At 36.7% G+C, this 12,025-nt stretch overlaps 1 non-coding gene across 1 annotated transcript; it reads right to left on the reverse strand.

Annotated features, from left to right (window-relative positions):
- Window positions 1-9,334: 9,334 nt before the first annotated feature.
- Window positions 9,335-9,441, reverse strand: LOC122202383. Its single transcript, XR_006194629.1, has one exon. It is a non-coding gene; the product is annotated as a U6 spliceosomal RNA (small nuclear RNA).
- Window positions 9,442-12,025: the final 2,584 nt, after the last annotated feature.

Raw genomic sequence — 12,025 nt, forward strand, 5'->3', positions numbered from 1 at the left:
TATCTATATCTGTTTATGTAATTTTATATTCTGCTTTTTACACTTAGCAACATATTACGGATTTTTTCATGTCAATGAGCTTCAATCCACATCATTGTTTTAGCTTCTGCATGATAATATATTACCTGGATGTACCATGCTTATAATAATCAGTCCAAATAATCAGGAAAGATTATATAGGTAGCTAGACAGCTAGCTCGATAGCTAGATAGATAAATTTATTTTATGACAGAAGTAGTAGGCACTTTAATGTGGCAAATGATTGATTAGCGAACAATTTTTGTTGGGTTAATTAAGTTTAAGCATATAAAATAACTTAGGTCCTACTTTAAGTCATATAAAAATAAGTTTTAACTAGAATAATTAATGTAAAAATAAAAGTACAAAACTATTATAATAAGATATACAAATATAGTTTTTAACTACTGTTTAAGGAAGACTTTTTGAAAGAAAAGTACATAAACACTTCTGTGAATTAAAAACTTTCTATGCTTTAGAAATCATAAAGCTTAAATAGTGGGTAGACTGAGAGAAGGTAAATACAACATCTGTGCATTGACAACAAAGGCAAAATATGCTCACCACAGCATAAACACCTACAAATGAATAAGAATGAAAAAGAAAAAAAAAGAATGAAAGAAGAGATAAAGGGAGAACAATATACAGAGGATATGCATAGTCAATTCACAAAAGAAATTTGAATGATCACATACATAAGGAGAGGTTTTGAACCCCATGAACACAAAGAAAAATGCAATTTAAAACAAAGCAGCACAATTTCACACCTAGAAGATTATAAAAAGTATTAGAAGTCTTAAAGTGATATGTATCATCAAGAATAAGAAAAACATTATTCTCTCATATTCTTTCTGGTGGGAGCCTAAATTGATGAGCCACTTTGGAGACAAATGTTAGTAGATAGGAAAATCAAGAATAAGAATAGGATTAACACAGCTAGCTGCCAGTTCTTTGACTATAGGTAGTGCATGTAGGTTCTTCTTTGATTAATTTGACTTGGAAAAAAAATGCACCTAAATTCAGAGGATTTATAGAATCCCTAAAATCTATTCATTAATATTCTAAGGTGTCCATTAACTTCTACACCGAAGATCTCTGGTGTATAACTTCCATATTTGCAATCTAACATCATGTAATAAATATCCAGTAACTAGCAGAGCCTTTATTAGAGACTGACAACAATTTAGACATCTCAAAGCTACTGGTAGAGCAAGAAATGGGGCTTTCTCTGTAATAACTTCACCCTTGGGGTAGTTCTAGCTGAGAGGCAGATGACTGACTGCTGTACACTGATGTTTGTGCCCCTCCAAAGTTCATATGTTGAAATCAAATCCCAAATATGATGGTAATTGTAGGTGGGATGTTTGACAGGTGACTAAGTCATGAGGATGGAGCCCTTATAAACGAGATTAATGCCTTTATAATTACAATTATAATGCCTTTACAATTAATGCCTTTATTAAGGCATTATAAGTATGTGTGTGTGTGTGTGTGTGTGTGTGTGTGTGTGTGTGTGAATGTACATGTATATGGATATAACCTATTCTTTAACGCGAACTAAGTCACTGCTTCTCAAAATGCTTCATAAATTGAATCTACTTTTTTTATAAAAATTCTTGGAAGGTTTTTAAAACAATTTTTTTAACATTTATTCATTTTTGAGAGACAGAGCACAAGCAGGGGTGGGGCAGAGAGAGAGAGGGAGACCCAGAATCTGAAGCAGGCTGACAGCTCAGAGCCTGATGCTGGGCTTGAACTCACGAACCATGAGATCACTACCTGAGCCGAAGTCAGAAGCTTAACTGACTGAACCACCCAGGCACCCCTACTTGGAAAGTTTTTAAAAGTACAATCCTGGGCCCAATATTCAGATTCTGATTCTACAGATCTGGATTGGTGTCTGGTAATCTGTATAATTTAGATGTATTCTGTGACTTTTCACTATAACCATCTCCATGAGTATTTACTTTCTTCACTCTCCTTCCTAGACCTTATGGTCCATCAGTTACATTATAGTCTTCATGACAGACCATCTTCACATCTCATCACATCTGCCTCAATTTTTTGCTCCTCTGTTAGTCGTGATCTTAAAGATGATTTTCCTTCACCGATGAGCACGATCCCACTGCATTTAGTCCCCTTAAGATTCTGGATCATTAGGGACACAATTTATTTTCTTTATCTTCAACATTTTGCTTATGACTCCTTTCCAACAGTATTTAAACATGTAAAATCATCTCCTATATTCAAAAGATAAAAATTTCCCTTCACCTCTTTTAAATCCCCTGGAACTATTTTCTTATCTCTCTCCTTCCATTCACAACCAAGTGTATTAAAGGAGTTGTCTGCAGTTGCTGTCTCCATTCTTTCACCTTCTATTTGTGCTTTAGACAACTACAGTCTGACTTCTGCCACCTCCACTCAGCTAAAATTGTTGTAGATAAAATCACCATTGATTTCTTTGCTACTAAATTCAATGGAAACTTCCCAATCTTGGTCTTAGTTAAACTTTGTGCAGAACTTGATCTGTTCATTAACGTCTCCTTGCATTGCACTCTCTTTTAGAGGAGGTGGGGTTCTGTGACACCACACTCTTCTTGCTAGGTCCTTCTGAGCCTTTTTATGGGATTTTCCTTTGTTTTCCTATACTTATATTCACTTTTTTTTTTAATTCTAAACATTTCCCTTAGTAATCCTATCCAGTCTCTGATCTTGGTATACTGTTTTTTGTTTTTTGTTTTTTTTTTTAAATGTTTATTCATTTTTGAGAGACAATGTGAGTGGGGGAGGGGCAGAAAGAGAGGGAGACACAGAATCTGAAGAAGGCTCCAGGCTCTGAGCTGTCAGCACAGAGCCTGTTGCGGGGCTCGAACCCATGAACTGAGAGATCATGACCTGAGCTGAAGTCGGACGCTTAGCCGACTGAGCCACCCAGGAGCCCCTCATTTACTGTTTTCTAATAATTTAGGCTATATTTCGAGTCTTTATCTGTCTCTTTGGTTCCGGTCTAAGTATCCAACTATCTACTACATATCAGAACCTGGATAATACTATTATTAAAGTACAAGAATCATAATAATTGAGCAATAACTGTGAATCAGGCTCTCCATTAAACCCATTTCATGAATTATCTCAGCCTTATGTAGAGGTTCAAATAATGTCCCCATTTAAAGGAGAATAAACTGAGGCTTAGAGATATTTAATAAATTACTCAACACATGTAACTAGAATCCTACAATCCAGAAATAGTGTTTAAATTCTAATACCACACCACTCACCATTTCTTATACCTCTTCTGAGGATAAATATTCTCCACCAAAACTCAAATCCAGTAGGTCCTAAACTGAAATCTTCCATTTAATTCACTATCACAATGATTTTCCACTTCTCCTTCAATTCACACAAGCAAGAAACTGGACTTTTTGGCTTACAGATCATACCTAATAAATCACAAATCTTATAACTTCTACTTTTCTAATACCTTAAAAAGACAGGGCTTTCTATCTATCCCCACTGTTGGAAACATAATTAATCCTCCCCTGAATCAATGCAGCAGCTTCCTAACTGGTGTCTGTGCTTCAGGTCATGACCCTTCCAATCCATTTTTCACAAGGTAGTCTGAGTGATTTTCTAAAGTCAAATCTGATCATGTCACTTCCTTGCCTACTTAAAGTCTGTCAATGCCATTCCACTGCCCTCCGGATAAACTCGTTACCATGGCATACAAGGTCATTTGTGACCTAGCATCTCCTTAAATCTATGGCTTCCTCTACCTAAAGTACTCACTTCATTTTAAGCTCCAGCCATTGGACACTATTTGTAGATCCTTGAGCATGCTGTGCTCTGTTTCAGTTCTAAGATTTTAAAAGATTTTTTTCTTCTGCCTAAAAAGTATCCTTCCTCCCCCATTCAATGGGTCCTTCACAATTCAGCTTTGATGGAGCTTCCTCTTGTAAGTCTTCTCTCTCCTGCCGAGATCCTCCTGTGTTCTCCCAGCATAGTTGTTTTTTTACTGTAGAATTTATCACACTGTATTATCATAACTCATTTTCTTACCTGTGTCTGTGCACTTTATATCCCTTCAATGGTGGGCATCATGACATTAGTTTTCCTCAGAAGCAGAGCCTGAGGGAAGGATTCAAGTGCAAATAATTTGGAGGGTGATCTCAGAAAACACTGGAGGCAGAGTAAAGAAGTGAGACAGGGAAGGGAAACTAGTCAATGAAGAGCTCGGGAGCTTAGGTTAATGGAGCTTAATATGCTGAGGTACTCTGGGAGCCAATGTAAAACCTGTGCTTCAGAGTTACTCCATCCTAGGAGAAAGTTTGTGTATTCACATATCATCCTGGTTGCACTGAAGGTTACAGTTGTAGCACTGATTAACCCCTCAATCCCAGCCAAACCTGAGTAGTTAATCACCGTAACCACCAGCTCCCACCAGTTACTAGTTGAAGGCAGCTAAGGGAAGAGGGCAGGTGAGTAGAGGAGCAGGTAGTAACTCCCTGACGCTTTTAGTGTCCTGTGTAGACAACAAAATTAATTCCAGTGATCCAAAAGCCTTCAGTCGAAGAAATTTAGGAGCTGGCATTTGAAAGTAGGTCCAGTAAACACTGGATGTTGGTGATGAATATGGGTCTCCATATTCATTCATTCATTCATTCATTCATTCATCTTCATGCATGTAACATTTGCTACAGCCTTGTTTACTATACTAGACTTGATGTCTCCCAGTGTCTGGCACATAGAGAGTGCTCAAAAATATTTATTAAGTAAGTCTCTCTCTCTCTCTTTCTCTCTCTCTCTCTAGATAGATATAGATATATTTATATAGATATATAGATATTTCTTTTTAAGAAGGAAGCAAGTTTCTGTGATTTGTTTATTTTTTTGTCCTCAGCATGGAGCATTAATTCCAGCACTTAGTAAATGCTTAATAAATATTTTGAATGAATAATTGAATGAAGGTCTTACTGAATGAAGTAAGTGATCTGTAAGGTCCTTGTAAGCTGGGAGATTCTATAATATTTTAAAAAAATCAGTATGTACCTTCCACTGTATCCTCTTCAAACACGTCACTTTATTATCTGTGTGGGTGCTATGCAATGCAGGGCACATGATTTAATCACCTATACCCAGGCCACATCAGGGAAGAGGAATGTTGCAATGTTCTTTCATCAGCCTCAGAGCAGAGTGATGGTGACTAATTGGACAAGGGCCACCATGACCCAATTTTGGGGCCCTGTCACTTCAGAAATATTTAAAACCACACTGTGGGATGGTAGAACATAGACTGACTGCTCCCACCTGACTCCACTAATGATAGAACTATAAAGAGAGCTCCAATCTCCAGAGCTATTATTCTGGTGCCTCCCATGAGCATTTTCTGTATTAAAAAAAATGGAATTTAAAGGGAGGTGTGGGTGTGGAAGAAGCTGAGTCTTCAAATAGCTTTCTGAAATACCATCTGAAACAGGAAGGGCTTTGAGGAAAGGACTGTGGGAATGTGTTTAAACAACAATGGAAAGTGGATGCGCTCTATTTCTGGTTTTTAGAACACTTAGCATTTAAAAAACCTTTTTGTTTGTTTTGGATAATTGTGTATGTACCACGGTCATCTGCTTTGTTGGTAGTGATTTTTTTTTTTTTTTTTTTTAGGTAGAATTCCTTGTTGTCTAAGAAAGCTCTCTCTTATACTGACTACATATAATGTATTTTAAAAATCCAAATTTTTATCATGGCAATTTTCTAGTTCAGTAATATATCCTTTTCCTGATTATTAAATCGTGTGCACAGATAAGGATTTTAGAAAACTCAGAGAGTGATTTTTTTTAAAAAGCACCAATAATCCCTAATGTTCCAGACAGTATAAATATTATTAGCATTTTTTTATATCCATACATTTTTTAGTACATATGCTAGCTTTCTACCAAATTTGGAAGTTATCTTTATGATTTCCTGACTTAAAATATGCTAGGGTACATACTAAAAATTTATTTTGGGGGCCAAGAGTTAGGATTCCAGAGAAATTACAGGTCATGATTTGCTTTTAATGGGAATGATTTTTGTAGTGCCTTCTCATATGGGCGGCAAAAGACTTTATTCTTATTGGATGACTCTTTTTGGGAGCTGGCTTTCAAAGCAGTTGAGAGCTAGGCACAGCTGGAGGGCATGTGACTCCAGTCAGGGGAGATGGACCCACAACTCAACTCAGTACTAAAACTGAGTAGAGAAAACAGTGATTTCAGGTCACGTGTCACAAAGGCAGTTAATTTTTATGTAACTAATTCTTGACAAATGTATATAGCACACATCAGGGGAATAGCTTTTAGAATTTCCTCATTTGGTGGCACCTCACTGGCTCAGTCTGTATGCTATTCTTGATCTTAGGGTCATGAGTTTGAGCCCACATTGGGGGTAGAGATTACTTAAAATAAGAAAATAAAATGGTTGATGTGGAAAGATCATATGTATTTCACCCCAATTAAAAAAATTTAGGGGCACCTGGATTGCTCAGTTAAGGGTATGACTTGAACTCAGGTCATGATCTCATGGTTTGTGAGCTCAAGCCCCACATCAGGCTCTGTGCTGATAGCTTGGACCTGGAGACTGCTTCAGATTCTGTGTGTGTATCTCTCTCTCTGTCCCTCCACCCTCTGTGTGTTAATTTTTAAAAATTTTTTTTCAATTAAAAAAATTAATTTGATGAGGGCTCATGATTCTCTTAAATTAAGAAATGAAGGCTATTCTATGGGTGAGATATACATTGTAGGTATATTTTACACAACAACTGGATTATTCTGTTCATACATCATGCAGAATATTTTCCAACTATTAATATATTATTTTAATGTTTTCTGCTTATGATTACATAGTTAAAACTTCTGACTAACCTACAAAATGGATTTTGTAAAGTGAACCAGTATAAACCTAAATAAACTTAACACTGGATCTGCTGATAGTCAAGAAACTACATCCATGTCCTTCATTCTTTTTCAAAAGAAGTATTAGTATTTAGGATGTTTATATGAAATTCTACTCATAAAATATAATATATAAACGGTAAACCTGGAATTAATGTAGTCCAAATTTCTCATGAGGAAATTCTGAGTCTGTTATTTTTATCTTTAGGTCACAGTACTGGTTAGTTTCAAAAACAGAGTCAGAATAAAATTGATTTGATTTTCTTTTTCTTTCACTTTATTTTTATTACTCTTTGTTTTTTAGTTTATTTATTTTGAGAGAGAGAGTGACAGAGCATGCAAATGGGAGAGAGGTAGAGAGAGGGAGAGAGAGAATCCCAAGTAGGCTCTGCACTGTCAGAGCAGAGCTCAATGTGGGGCTTGAACCCACAAACCGTGAGATCATGACCTGAGCCTAAATTAAGAGTCAGATGCTTAACCAACCGACTAAGTCACGCAGGCATCCCTGATTTGATTTTCTATCAAGATTCTTTATATTGTGCCCATGCTTAACAGCCAACAGGTCTATTTCATTTTTATGGTAGATTGATTGTGTTTATGGATAGATATAAATGAATACAGAAAAAAAATATGTATGTAATTGTATCCCTTTTAGTATTTTTGAGTTTTTAAAAAATAAACAGATATACTGAAAAGGACACATCAATAATTTTCACAAAATGACCTATCCATGTACCCAGAGTGCAGGTCAAGAAACTATTACCAGTTCTCAGAAGCCTCTCTTGTGCTCAGGAATCTTCTCCTCTACCTGTTCCCATAAGAATTCTCCTTACTCCATCACTATAGATTAGTTTTTTCTTATTGAATTTTATATAAGTGGAACTTATAGATATCCTCTTTTGAGTTTGGCATTTTGCTCTGTCTTATAGATGTGGATTCATTCATGTTGTTACTTGTAGTTTGTCTGATTCTTGTAAATTCTGTAGTGTAGAATATGCTATTGTGATAATATTCTACAGCTTTTTTTTATCCATTCTGCAGTTGATAGGCATTTGAGTGGTTTCAATAATTAAGCTATTAAAAATAGTACTCTGATTAATCTGTTTCAAAAATAAAAATATACATACATTGTGAATATTCTAAGTGACAATTTCACAAATCATAGTGAGTGGCATTCATTTCACAGCCTTTATTTTGAAAATTCTCCTTTATTTCTCTATTGCCTATTATGGATAAGGATTTTCTATATTTTAATAAAGATTCAGAGGTAAAAACTGTGGCCCCCACTTTTAGGATGCTTATAGCTTTACAGGAAAGGCCACATCATGTATACATTTTACAAGTTTGGAGAAGGGTAAGGATTTTGTGATCAGATCTTCACTTCTGCATTAATGGTTTTTACCTACTAAATTTCAAATTCAGTACTTTTTTTTTTTTTGGCCACTATATTGTACGTGGTGCAGGTGTATTAGTTTGTAATGTAAAATCATTTTCTACCATAGCTCAATAAAAGCTTGAAAGCCCTAGCTTTCATGGTAGTAGCAGGAATATTTTTACTTTAGTTTTTAAAATTTTTTAAAAATGTTTATTTATTTTTGAGAGAGAGACACACACAGAGTGTAAGCAGGGAAGGGGCAGAGAGAGAGGGAGACACAGAATCTGAAGCAGGCTCCAGGCTCCAAGCTGTCAGCACAGAGCCCAACGCGGGGGTTGAACTCATGAGCTGTGAAATCATGACCTGAGCCGGTCGGACACCCAGGTGACTGAGCCACCCAGGCATCCCAGGAATTTTTTTTACTTTAATAAATGTTACCAATTCCCCACTGACAAACTAGGGAGGTGAGCAATTATATATTTTAGTTTAGTTTAGATTTTAGTTTTTATTTAAATTCTAGTTAGTTTACATATAGTGTAATACTAGTTTCAGGTATAAAATTTAGTGATTCTGGGGCACCTGAGTGGCTCAGTTGGTTGGGCTTCCAACTTCTGCCAGGTCATGATCTCACAACTTGTGGGTTCGAGCCCTGCATTGGGCTCTGTGCTGACAGCTCAGAGCCTGGAGCCTGCTTCGGATTCTGTGTCTCCCTGTCTCTCTGCCCCTCCCTCACTCATTCTCTCTCTCTCTCTCTCTCTCTCTCTCTCTCAAGAATAAATAAAACATTTATTAAAAAAATTAAAATTTAGTGATTCAATGCTTACAACACCTGGTGTTCATCACAAGTACACTTCTTAATCCCCATCACCTATTTAACCCATCCCCGCCCCCCCCCCACCTCCCCTCTGATAACTATCAGTTTGTTCTTTATAGTTAAGGGTCTGTTTCTTGATCTGCCATTCTCATTTCTTCCCCAGGATGTTTGTTTGGTTTCTTAAATTCCACATATGAGTGAGATCATAAAAATATGAAATGCTTCACAAATTTGTGTGTCATCCTTGTGCAAGGGCCATGCTAATCTTCTCTGTATTGTTCCAATTTTAGCATATGTGCTGCCAAAGTGAGCACAGGAGGTCAACAGTTAAATATAAAACACTTTTCAGAGTACTTTAAGATTCTGTAGTGTTCAGTCCTTGGGTAATGTCACTGTGCCTAAAAACCAATATACGTTCAAAAGAAATGCATGTCAGCTATGTAACTGCATATATATGCCAAAAAGGACAATTTTGAAAGAAACACTGTTTCATTACTGTTAGGTACTAACAAAGATTGTCTCCTTGAGCAAACCGTAGCCAGCTTCTCTGAGCCCTTTATCTCAAGTAGGCTCAACTTTTGGACTGTGTATTCATCCTTGCATTGCCCAGTTTCACCAAGAATCCTTTTGAGTCAGTCTAGCACATATCCCTCTAAGCCTTGATGTTTCCTTTTAGTAATTTTCCATCCAGTGACCCCTACTGTACTCCTTGACCATAAATCCCCACTTGTCCTTGTATTCAACTTGTGGTTGAGCCCAACCTCTTCCTCCTACTGCAGAATCCTCCTTGCAGTAGTCTCTCTTGAATAGTCTTTCTTAATGTTGTTGACAAGTGCCTTGAATAATTATATTCTAGTGGGGCTTTTTTAATAAAAAATATATTCTCCTAGGGAAACCCAATAATCCACCACCTTCTAGTCTCCTTTTCTATTTATATCTTACAAATATAAATAAATATAGATAGAAAATACATAAATACAGTTGAAACTTGAATAACATGAGTTTGTACTGTTTGCATTCACTTATATGCAGATTTTTTTGATAAATACAGGAAAGTACTGCAAATGTATTTTCTCTTATGATTTGTTAAATAAAATTTTCTTTTTTGTAGCTTACTTCATACTAAGAATACAATATATAATACATATAACATACAAAATATGTTAATCAGCTGCTTATGTTATCAGTAAGGCTTCAGTCAACATTAGTAGGCAATTAGTAGTTAAATTTTGAGGGAGTTAAAAGATATATGCTGATTTTCATCTGCACAGGTCAGTACCCAACCCCTGAATTGTCAAGGGTCAACTATATATGAAAATTAATGAAAGAAAACCAGCATAAGGCATCCTCCATATATATGTATATGATTTGGGAAGAGGTAAGGATTTTGTGATTAGATCTTTCCGTTTTACACTAATAATTAACACCACCTGTTGAATTTCAAGTTTAATAAAAAATTTTGGGCAATACAGTGTAAACTCTGTAAGGACAAAGCCTGTGCCAATAGTTGTTACTTCCAAAACACAGTGTAGTGCTTGACATATGGTAAGTACTCAACACACTTACTCAGTTGAATCCTTACTTCCTTACTTTACAAAGGCATCAAGTATTTTGGGAAAAAAATAATGAGTAAAAGGGGAGAGACAGAGTCAGTAGAAGCTTAAAGAAGGAAAGGAACTCAAATTTCGGTACCAAATATAATTGGACTACTCTTCTGTTCAGCAGGGTTCACATCTGGTCTTCATGAGGACTTGGTTCTTCCTGACTTTCAAGGAAGTCAGGGCCCTGTTCAGTAAGGAAGTCATAGTTTTATACCCTGTTGGATGTTGGGTTCAGAGGGTCTATGGGTTGATCCGTTCTCCATATGGTTTTATCCATAGTCTCTTTAGGTTAAGTTGTGCTAATAGTCTCTGTTGTCCCTATAGTCATTTTATTTACAGAAATAGGACTCTGGCTTTGCTATTTTTAGCTTCAACCCATTATAGAATTATACCCTTGGGGACCCCTTAACTCAGAAACCACATCTCTCTTTAAACTGAGTGAGAGCAGATGCGAAATATTGGCTCAGATGGTCCACGCTTTGTTAAAGTAGCTCCAGCCTGCTTTGCCCTATAAATCACTGACTTGGCACCCTTGCATGGGGCTCACCTGAGGGCCATGGCTATTAGCCTATATTAACTCTCCAAAAGCAGTTTCCTGAAGGCATTTACCTGTTATAAAGCCAATTGGAAAGTTGTTCATGTTGAACAGAATACACGGTATAAAATATATCAGTTTTTAGTACTCCAATAAAATTCCTTTTAAAGACTACTTTTTTCATAGACTAGGCATCAACTGAAAAGACCTATATTTAACCTTTAAATTTTTTAAATGTTTATTTATTTTTGAGAGAGAGAGAGACAGTGTATGAGTGGGGGAAGGGGCAGAGAGAGAGGGAGACACAGAATCTGAAGCAGGCTCCAGGCTCTGAGCTGTCAGCACAGATCCCAACACAGGGCTTGAACTTACCAACCATGAGATCATGACCTGAGCCAAAGTTGAATGCTTAACCGACTGAGCCACTGAGCCACCCAAGCACCCCCTAAATTTAACCTTCATAATCAGAGTTATGATGACTGTTGTGCAAATAAAGAGGCTTTGTCATGCACCACATGTACTAATTTTTGGAGAGATTTATTGGGTAATTTCTATCAATTTCTCTAGACCTGTTCTCCAGGCTTTCTCACCATGAGGTATACCCCACGAGGCTAATCTCTCTAGTCCACACTAGCTGGTTTTCCATGCTCTCTAGTTTCCATTTGGTTTGACCAATGAGATGCTTTAGGTAGGAGAGGAGAGAATTCTGGGTACTTGTTCTCACCCTCCCTCCCTGCCTGGCCACTGTTTGGCAGTAGCTAT

The sequence above is a fragment of the Panthera leo genome, chromosome A1, assembly GCF_018350215.1.
Source record: "Panthera leo isolate Ple1 chromosome A1, P.leo_Ple1_pat1.1, whole genome shotgun sequence".
In the NCBI taxonomy this organism is placed as follows: Eukaryota; Metazoa; Chordata; class Mammalia; order Carnivora; family Felidae; genus Panthera; species Panthera leo.